Below are 10434 nucleotides of genomic sequence, written 5' to 3'. Positions count from 1 at the left end.
AACAACATTAAAGGCACGACATTTCACCCATATTGGAAAAGACACTTAAGAGCTGCTTTCTAACGTCAACATCCGTGCCTAGTGTTGGTTTGTAGTTGTGCCCAGGTGAATGAAAATAAAGACTATAAAACACAAAGCAGGCTCAAGCACAAGAATGAGTTGAACAGGGAGAATGTTATCATTCTCATTTGTTTCGAGAGTTCCTTCCCCAGAAGACATAAGTATTTTTTATAAGGTCCCAATGACAGATCCAAGGACGATTCCACTGAACTTCAACCCAGAGAGCCACCGAGTCTGTTAGGCTTACTTATAGGTCATAGGTGATGGATTCCCTACAGGAGCATGGGTGACCGCAAAGCAGCCATACTGCTGTCCTTCTTCACCACAGCTGAGTAGATGGAGGCCCTCTCAGCCTCCCTGATACTGAGGCCATGGGCAATTGGGGCAGAACTGCCTCCAGTGATAAGGAGCAGCTGTAATCTCAGGTGGGAGGGCACAGCTACCCTCTTCAGCCCCTCCTTCTACGAATGATGCAATAAAAAAACCACTACCGTGGTGGTTGTGAGCAAACAGGTGCAACTCCATGATGATAGAAGCTCAGAGGACTGTTGTACAACACCGTTTAAAGAAGGATTGATCAAAATTATGTGAGCTAGTAAGTGGCAAAAGAGGATCTGGGTTCATTATCTAAGAAATTCATTTATCTTCTCAGCTGCAGCTTTTACTTGTTTATTTATTATTATTATTATTATTATTTCTCAGAGACAGGGTTTCTCTGTATTGTTTTGGAGCCTGTCCTGGAACTAGCTCTGTAGATCTCAGAGATCCGCCTGCTTCAGCCTCCCAAGTGCTAGGATTAAAGGTGTGCCACCAACGCTGGGCTTGCAGCACCTCTAATTGTGTGCCACCATCCCCCAACTCACACATTACAAATTTATAGATGTATTTATGTGTTAGTGTTTTACCTGCATGTGTGTGTACCATGTATATACCAGGCACTTGGGGAGGACAGAAAAAGGCATCAAATCCATAGGAACTGGAGTGATGGGTGGTTCTGAATGATCACAGAGATGCAAGAATTGAAGCCAGGTCTTCTAAAAGAGCAACACGTGAGGGGCCATCTCCAGCCCCTCAGTTTTTGTGTTTTAGACAACATCTCTCTATGTAGTTTTAGAGTTTGTTCTGTAGACCAGGCTTGCCTCAAACTCAAGGGATCTGCTTGCCTCTTCCAAGTGCTGAGGATAAAGGGGTATGCCACCATGTCTGGTTTATGAAGCATTATTTCAAAATGCTACATAAGAACTCTACAAATATATCTAGGCTATACTAGTCAGAAATCAGGAATAAAGAAAAAGCTACTTGGACAGAGAATACTTAGGGGAAAGCCCCTCTCAGTTCTGGAAATTGATGTGTCAAATATGTGCAAGGTGGGACCTTGATTATTGACACAATTCAGCCAAGCTGCACATGTGTGAGAAAACAGGCACCTGCCCCATGATGCAAAGTACACATGAGAAGCTTCACATGCCAAAACCAGAGTGGTAGAGAGTTCTCTGAATCAAAAGGTTGTTTTTGAGAGCTGACAGAAGCTGGGCACAGACAGCTTAAGCTTTTAGTCCAGCACTTGGGAGGCTGAGGCAGGTGGATCTCTGAGTTCCAGGACAGCCAGGACTACACAGGGAAACCATCTCAAAAAAGCTAAACCAAACCAAACAAAAAAATAGTACTTATTTCCCCTAGGCTAATGCAAAATAAATGAAACCAATTGTTTGTATTGAGACAGAACTTCAGTATGCAGCTCAGGCCTCAGCACCCCAAAGTGCTGGGATCAAAAGCCAAGCTAGAAAGGAATGTGGAATGTGCACTCGAGAGTATGTGTGTGTGTGTGTGTGTGTGTGTGCTCTTGAGCCCCAGTCCAGGTCTCATGTAGCCCAAGCTAGCCTCAAACTCTCTAGCCAAGTATGACCTTCTGATGGTCCTGTCCCATCTCTTGTATGCAGAAATCATTCATAGGTATGTGTCACTATGGTTTATGAAGTGAACATTTTTAAAAAATTTTTTCTATATCATGTACATTGTTGTTCTGCATGCATTTATATCTGTGTGAGGGTGTCAGAAGCCCTGGAACTGGAGTTACAGACTACCAGGTTGTGAACTACCAGGTGGGTGCTAGGAATCGAACCCGGGTCCTATGACAGAGCAGCCAGTACTCTTAACTGCAGAGTCATCTCTCTAGTCCCCAAAGTCTGCTATTCTCTTTTCATACTTGGGAGAAAAGTGAATAACTCATTTATCTAATGAACTATGGGTTAAATTCTTACCCAAACCTTGTTTGGATTTCTGCATTACATAATTCAGATGTATTTGCCTATACTCTTATAAACAGCATTATCCTAATTAGAACATTTTAAAGACAGCTGTCTTATTAAAATTTAAAACCATGAAAGAGGTATTACAGTCAAAAGTTCAAAACCCCATTTCCCAATGCCCTCAAGCCATGGCAATGACAGGGAAGAACATCAAAGGATGGAAACTGACTGATGGCCTTTATGGAGTGTGTCTTCCCCCAAACTCACACTCTTACTATTGGATATGAGCCATATATTTCTCATGCATTCCCTTGTGAGTATTAAGAATAGGGGACTCTGAGCCTGTCAAAGCACTTGGGGGGCAGAGACAGGATCTCTGAGTTTGAGGCCAGCCTGATCTACAAAGTGAGTTCCAGGATAGGCTCCAAAGCTACAGAGAAACCCTGTCTTAAAAAAACAAAACAAAACAAAAAGAATAAGGAACTCTGAGTAGTTCTTAAATTCTCATGTAACCTTTGGTCCTAGTAGCCTCGTCTTCTGATGGCCTTGAAATTCTAGCCAGACATGTAGCTCAGTTTCTTGAGGTAGAACTTTTTATTTCCCATTTATGCATTTATAATTCTATGTGGGCTCTAGAAATCAAGTGCACATGGTCAAACTTGGCAGCAAGCTCCTGTCCACAGAGCCATCTCACTAGTCTTGTGTTTTGTGACAGATTCTCATGTATCCCAGGCAGGACTTGAACTTACTCTATTGCTTTGAACTCCTGGGTCTCCTGACTTTACCTCCCAAGTGTATGGATTACCGGTGTGTACCCCACTTAGGACTCATGAAGGCAAATTACCATCCACTCATCACTAAACACTATTCTTCAGAAAGTTGGCTTACCAGCCTTTAGTCTCAGCTGTCCACACTCAGGCAAGTGGATCTCTACGAGTTGGAAGCCAGCATGGTCTACACAGAGTTCAGACAGCCAGAGCTACAAAATGAGACCATGTTTAAAAAAAAAAAAAAAAAAAAGGTTGGCTTATCAGAATTTCTCTGTACAAGGTGATATATATGTCACGCCAGAAACCAAATTCTGTAGTCAGAACTAGCTGAACTTGTAAGATAAAAATGTCCATTCATTAGACTACATCTGCAGTAAAAGTCATTGTATAGGGTGCAAGGAAACACTAAAGAAAGACCCCAGACTCAAATAATATGCAAGAACAAAGAGGGTTTAATATTTCAGCAAGCAGGGCAACACCTGTACCAAATGGCAATGATGAGGAGAGGAACGTGCAGGCTCCTTTTACAAATAGCTAAGGGAATTTCAGGGGCAATTAGGTCATTTAAAAACTAATTGGTTGAGCAAGCATCAGTTACTTTAGTATATTTCTAATTGCCTGAGGTTTAGTTTTATCAATTTTGGACACACCTACATGAGATTGGACGTGACCCAGAAAGGGGCCATTGAGTTTGTCCTTGAGATACTGTGAGGTCGACTTAGGCCTTCTGTTTGTTTTCTCCCTCGACCCTGAATGTAAGGCACAGTGGATGCTGTGGGATGCTGTTCTTCAAGCAGCCATTACCATCTTTATCAGAGCAGCTGTGACTACCCACAAACCACCCTCAGCTGATGTGCTCATACAAGTACTGGGCAGAGAGGGACATCAGACCCTCACCTGAGACTCCAGTTATCCTTCCTGCCCTCTCTCCAGACATAGATAATTTTGCCCAGCTTCAAAATAGACTTGAGAGGAACATAAGGCAATGGGAAAGTTAACTGAGTGGGGGCTTCGTCTATCCAGCTATGGGGAAGTTGACATGTCTGCTGTCATGAGACTTTTCAATGATGCAGTTATTTTGGGGTTACCCACTCTCTTGTAAGCAAGCTGGTAATCTTGAAGGTTCATCAAGCTGCATTTAGGTAAAATGGTGTCTTTGGTCAGTTGTTGGTGGGTGTCTTAGCTGGGGTGAGTAGATGGTGTGCTTGTGATTCCATAGAAAAAGTTAACCATTAGTAAATGTGTGGTGGTTTGAAAGAAAATAAACCCCCAAAGGAGTGGCACTACAAGGAGGTGTAGCCTTGTTGGAGGAAGTGCCTCCTATGCTCAAGCTACTTCCAGTGTCACAGATCACTTCCTGTTGCCTCCAAGATATAGGACTCTCAGCTACGTCTCCAGCACTATGTTTGGCTTCACACCTCCATGTTCCATGGTGACAATGGACTGAGCCTCTGAAAATGTAAGCCACACCAATTAAATGGTTTTTTTTTTTTTTTTTTTTTGGTTGTTGTTTCCTTTATAAGAGTTGCTATGGAGCCAGACATTGGTGGCACACACCTTTATTCCCAGCACCCAGGAAGCAGAGTTCAAGGCCAGGCTCCAAGACAACAGAGAAACCTTGTCCCGAAAAACAAAACAAAAAACACCACCACCACCACCACAAAGAGTTGCTGTGGTCATAATGTCTCTTCACAGCAGTAGAAACCCTAAGACAAAATGTAATTTCTATTCCAGGTGGAATTTTGGCTCTGAAAAAGGCCATTTGCTAAAGACTGAAAACCTATTAATACTGGTTAATTTTGACAACTGTATCATGCAACTATGCCGATAAGGCTGACTGAGTGGACTGAAGAGGTAAACACTTCTTTGAATAAATCTGAAGTTACATTTTGAGATGGGAAACCCTATTGTGACTAGGCTGCTATCAAACACCACTGCCTCCCAAGTGCTGAAATTATAGCTGTACTACCATGCAACTTGAAATCTGAAACCACTCTAAAATTAAGTTTATTGAGACAAAAATTGCACATGTTCATGCTGAGCTAAATATCCCCTGCTCTCCTGGCTTAACCATTGCTTGACTGACAGATTGAGACAGGGCCTCTGTAGCCCTGGCTGTCCTTCCAACTCGAGTTCTCTGCTTTTGCTACTCTACTTGGCTAGCTTAAAATTTACTTTTTCCCATTTATCTATGTATCATTTATATATTGGCGCAAGGTCTTGTGTCCAGACTGGCCACATTGGCCAGGGATTTGCTGTTATAGGGACTACCCTTAAACTCTTGATCTTCCTGCCTCCATGTCCCAAGTGCTTAGACTACAGACATGTCATCCTGCCCCAATTAAAACTGTTTATTAGTTCTTTGTGTTTTGATCATACTCTCCCAGCTCTTCTCAGATCCACTATCCTCTCTACTCCCCCAACTGTCTTTTCTTTCTTTCTTTCTTTCTTTTTCTCCTAAGACAGGGTTTTTCTGTGTAGCTTTGTAGACTGTTCTGGAATTAGCTCTGTAAACCAGGCTGGCCTCCAACTCACAGAGATCCTCCTGCCTCTGCCTCCAGAGTGCTGGGATTAAAGATTAAGTACCATCAAAGCCTGGCTTTTTTTTTTCTTTCTTTCTTTTTTTAATCCTTTGTAACCAGTTTCAATTTGTGCTGCCCAATAGTCTTAGTTATATCATTATTTATTATTATTGGGACAGGGTTTTGCTATGTAGCCTTGGTTGTCCTGGAACTCACTTTGTAGCCAAGGCTGTCTAGGAACTCAAGAGACCCACCTGCCTCTGCCTTTCTGAGTGCTGGGATTAAAGGTGTGCACCACCAGCCCCATCCCACCTGCTTTTTATGTTGATCAATTCACAGTTATTTATGTCAAGTCAAGCAAGTCTCTCCGTGGCATGCAAACCAAAGTGTATCCCCACTGATTACACTTAAAGGTTAGTGAGCCTTGATGATCTAGGGAAGAAATATGGCATTTCTTTTTAAAATTTTTTTCATCTTGTGTGTGTGGTGACAGCCATGTGTGTCCAGGTGTGAGCATCTATGTATACATGTGATAGGCTAGGATATCATGTGTCATGATCATTTATGCTCCACTCGATTCTCCTGGGACAGATCTGTCACTGAACCCATGGATCCTCCTGTCTCTGTTGCCCACAGTGCTGGAATTACAAGCACATGTGGCCACACCCAGCTTTTTTTTTTTTTAATTTATTTCATGTACATTTGTGTTTTGCTTGTTATATGTTTTTGTGAAGTTGTCAGATCCTTGAAAACAGAGCTATAGGCAGTTATGAGCTGCCATGTGGGTGCTGGGAATTGGACTTGGGTCCTGTGGAAAAGCAGTCAGTGTCTTTAACCACTGAGCTATCTTTCTAGTCCCAACACACTGTTTTTTTGTTTGTTTTTTAGAGACAGGGTTTCTTGTAGCTTCAGAGCCTTTCCCGGAACTAGCTTTAGTAGACCAGGCTGGTCTCAAACTCAGAGATTCACCTGCCTCTGCCTCCCAAGTGCTGGGACTAAAGGTATGAGCCACCACCTCGCAACACACACACACACACACACACTAAGCTTTTTAAAAGGGGGGTACTGTCTGGGCACTGGTGGCACATGCCTTTAATCCTAGTACTTGGAAGGCAGAGCCAGGTGGATCTCTGAGTTCAAGGCCAGCCTGGTCTACAGAGAGAGTTCAATGACAGCCAGGGCTACACAGAGAAACCCAGTCTCAAAAAAAAAAGCAAAAACAAAACAAACAAAAAGTGGGTACTGGGATCTGAACCTGGGTCCTCATGCTTTCTCTACAGCCCCAGGACATGGTATTTCCTGGATACGTTCTGTGACAGACCTCTTTGTACAGTCCCAGCTCACTTGACTCCTGGAAGCACTCAGGATTTATGCCAGTCCAGATTATGCTACTGTGTTTCTACTTAAGGATATATTTGATATCAACACAAGAAGACAGCAAGTGCACAGCTGTTTGCAGCTGGACAAGAAGCCTGTCGACTGTGTGATCTGCCCACTCCCTGCTGTCCAGTGTGATTCTGATCAGGGTTTTCTTTAAATTTATTTATTTATTATATTTACAGGGTTCTGCCTGCATGTATCTATGCAGGCCTGAAAGGGGCACCAAATCTCAAAATCTGATTTTAGAGAAAGTAAGTTTCTCTCTTCCAGCAAACTTGCAGCTCCAATTAGATGTCGCAGGGGAAACAGATTGAACTTAAAAGAGTCTAATCACAAGTGTGTAAATACAGGGAACAAAAAAGCAAAGTAACACATAAACCCACCCATTCAAAGTACTCAGGCTAAACCAGCTGTCAGCACAGAAGTCTAACTGAGCAGGCCCATCTTGTTTCCATATCGTCTGTGAAGAAATTAACTAAAAAATTTGGTATTTGATGTGCCCCAATGCCTGCTGTGGCTCTAAGAGAAATGGCTTCCCAGGAGCAGCTTTCAGAATAGACAAAAGTACTCAAATCAAGCTCAGCAACTTACTTCTTTGTGCTAGACACAGCAATCTCAAACATCAGTACAGGGAACTCAAGATGGGCCTCCAGCTTGCTATTAAAGTCCTTTCCCAACTATACCCCTAATCTCTCAAAATCTCTATCTCTGGGACAGGGCCTCAGTGTAATCCTGAGTGTCCTGGAACCACTATGAAGATCGGGCTGGCCTTGAACTTACAGAGACCCTTCCACCTTTGCCTCCCTAGTTCTGGGTTAAAGACATGTGCTACTATGGCTGGTCCCTTAATCTTTTTTCTTTTTAATTATATTTTACCTATTTTTGTGCTGTGACATGTGTGCCAAGGCATGCATGTGGAGGTCCAAGCTTTACTCCATGTGGATCCTGGGGGTCAAATGAAGGTTATCAGGTTTGGTAGTAAGTTCTTTCACCCCTGAGTTATCTCAAATATTCCCACCCCTTTGAGATAAAGTGGCTTGTATTACAGGCTGATTACTAGGATTGCAAATGTATACCAGTATGCCCAGTTTATGCTGTGTTGAGGATCAAACCAAGGCTTCTGGCATTCTAGACAAGTATTCTATGAACTGAGTGACAACCTGTCTTCTTTTGTTTCTTTGCTAGGTTACCCAGGCTACCTTTAAACCTGCAACCCAAACTGGGCGGTGGGTGGTGGCTCAGCCTTTAGTCCCAGCACTTGGGAAGCAGAGGCAGATGGATCTTTGTGAGTTCGAGGCCAGCCTGGTCTACAGAGCTAGTTCCAGGACAGCCAGGACTACACAGAGAAACCCTGCCTCAAAAAAAAACCAAAAAAACAAAAAACAAAAAAAACAACCCCCCCCCACCAAAAAAACTAAAGCAAACAAACAAAACAACAACAAAGCCCAAACCTATAGCCCAAGCAGGGTATACATTTCCATCCTTCTGAATAACTGAACTATAGGGATCCTTCAGTGTCTTTTCAAGAGGAAGCCCTGAGTAGTAATGTGCCCAAGTAGTTCCAACTACTGAGGAAGCTGGGTCAGGATTACTTGATCATAATAAGACTTGGAGCCCTGCAGGGCCAACACAGGGAGACCTTCAGGAGGGAGAAGGTTTACAAATGCATTTTTCTGTGCCAGGGAGATAGATGGCTCATTTGGCAGAGTGTTTAACGTAAAAACACAAGGACCTGAGTTTGAGCCCTCAAACCCACATAAAAAGACAAACGTGGTGGGTTCGTATATATAATCCAGTGCTAGGGAAAAGGCATAAGGAGGGAGGACTCTTACACTCTTTGGGCAGACAGTTACCCTAGCCCTATCAGTGAGCTCCCACTTCAATCAGACTACCTCAAAAGGTTCAATGGAAACCTGGGGAGACAGCCCAGTAGTTAAAGCACTTGCTATGCTGTAGGGGACAGAGGTCCTTGTGCTCACAGGTAAGTACTACGGAAACCAGAAACGTTAAACACAGACAGGAATGGATGTGGCTAACAGGCTGTGTGTGACCTCTGCAATATGCTATGGCCAGGCCACACCTGGCTACCCCAAACTCTTAGGTTTATCTCAGTCCTCCTCCCCAGACCCTTATCTTGAGTATTGTTCTTTAGTTAATATATAGAAGCTATCCATATGGGAGAAGTCACATGTATACTCCCCCAAATCCTTAAGATGTCACATGCAATCAATATACAGAACCCATCTTTATGGAAGAGGTCACATGTACTTTACAAGGAGTTTTTTTTGTTTGTTTGTTTTTTTGTTTTGTTTTGAAAAAGATTAGCTTATTATGTATCTAGCATTCTGCCTACATGTATGTCCGAATGTCAGAAGAGGGCATCAGATCTCACTATAGATAGCTGTGAGCCACCATGTAGTTGCTGGAAATTGAACTCAGGACCTGTGGAAGTGCTCTTAACCTCTGAGCCATCTCTCTAGCCCCCTTAGCTCTGGCTCTTACTGAGTTTAAGGTCAACTTGTTTACATTTACCTTGCCAGATGAAATCTCAGTTATTACCAAGTTGGTTAATTCTCCTAGTTTCTCCTAGTTAATTCTCCTAGTTCTGTAGGCAGAGTTTATCTATGTAGCCTGGACTGGTCTGACACTCACTGTGTAAACTAGGCTGACCTTCACTAGCTGAGTTAGCCATCTCTCCACCCCTTAGTTTTCATCTAGATCAAAATATGCAGCCCGAGGCAAGGCTACGCCTAATGTTCCCCTTCTAGTTGGATAATTCATAACTCAAGCTTTGACTAGCTTGTCTCACCAGCTACTAATCTATTTAACAAAGATCAAAGACTGGCAGATGCCTTGATAGAATCCATTTATCCAGTTAGCATTTCCCAGATAAGCAAGCCTCTCCAAAATATAAAACAGGTACAATCTGAGCTGACAGGACCTAGCAACACCGTTCTTTCCTGCTCTTTAGCTACAAAATTTATTACTGAATCTAAGCAAAAAGAACAGAAATCAAGGTATTTGATGATTCTGAATCATTGGATTCAGGTCATTTTTTTGACTTCAACCCATTTTCATGAGGACCAGGAATTCCTTGCTCCTTTACAGTTCAATACACACCTTAAAACGACTAGAGAAGAGTCTAGCTCAGTGTGTGGCAAGGTGTGCCTGCACAGGACTTAACAAACTACACCAGACATTTGACTGTATTACTAACAGTGTATGTACTCCACAACTTTCTCGTTACGAGCATGTTACAATGTTTGACAGGTGAACTTACAAAGGTTTATGGGGACACAGTCTCATTGTAAGTCAGGAAACTCTGCAGACTAGAGGCAGCTGGAAATGATGCAAGTACGAGCTACATTATTCTGCTAGGTTATGTTGCTGTAAAGAATGAAGAAAACAGTCAGGAATGGTGGTGAACACCTTTAATCCCACTACTGGGGAGAC

Source organism: Phodopus roborovskii, unplaced genomic scaffold (genome assembly GCF_943737965.1).
Source record: "Phodopus roborovskii unplaced genomic scaffold, PHOROB, whole genome shotgun sequence".
Taxonomy (NCBI): Eukaryota; Metazoa; Chordata; class Mammalia; order Rodentia; family Cricetidae; genus Phodopus; species Phodopus roborovskii.
The sequence above is the reverse complement of the archived record's forward strand: the minus strand, read 5'-3'. Positions refer to the sequence as shown.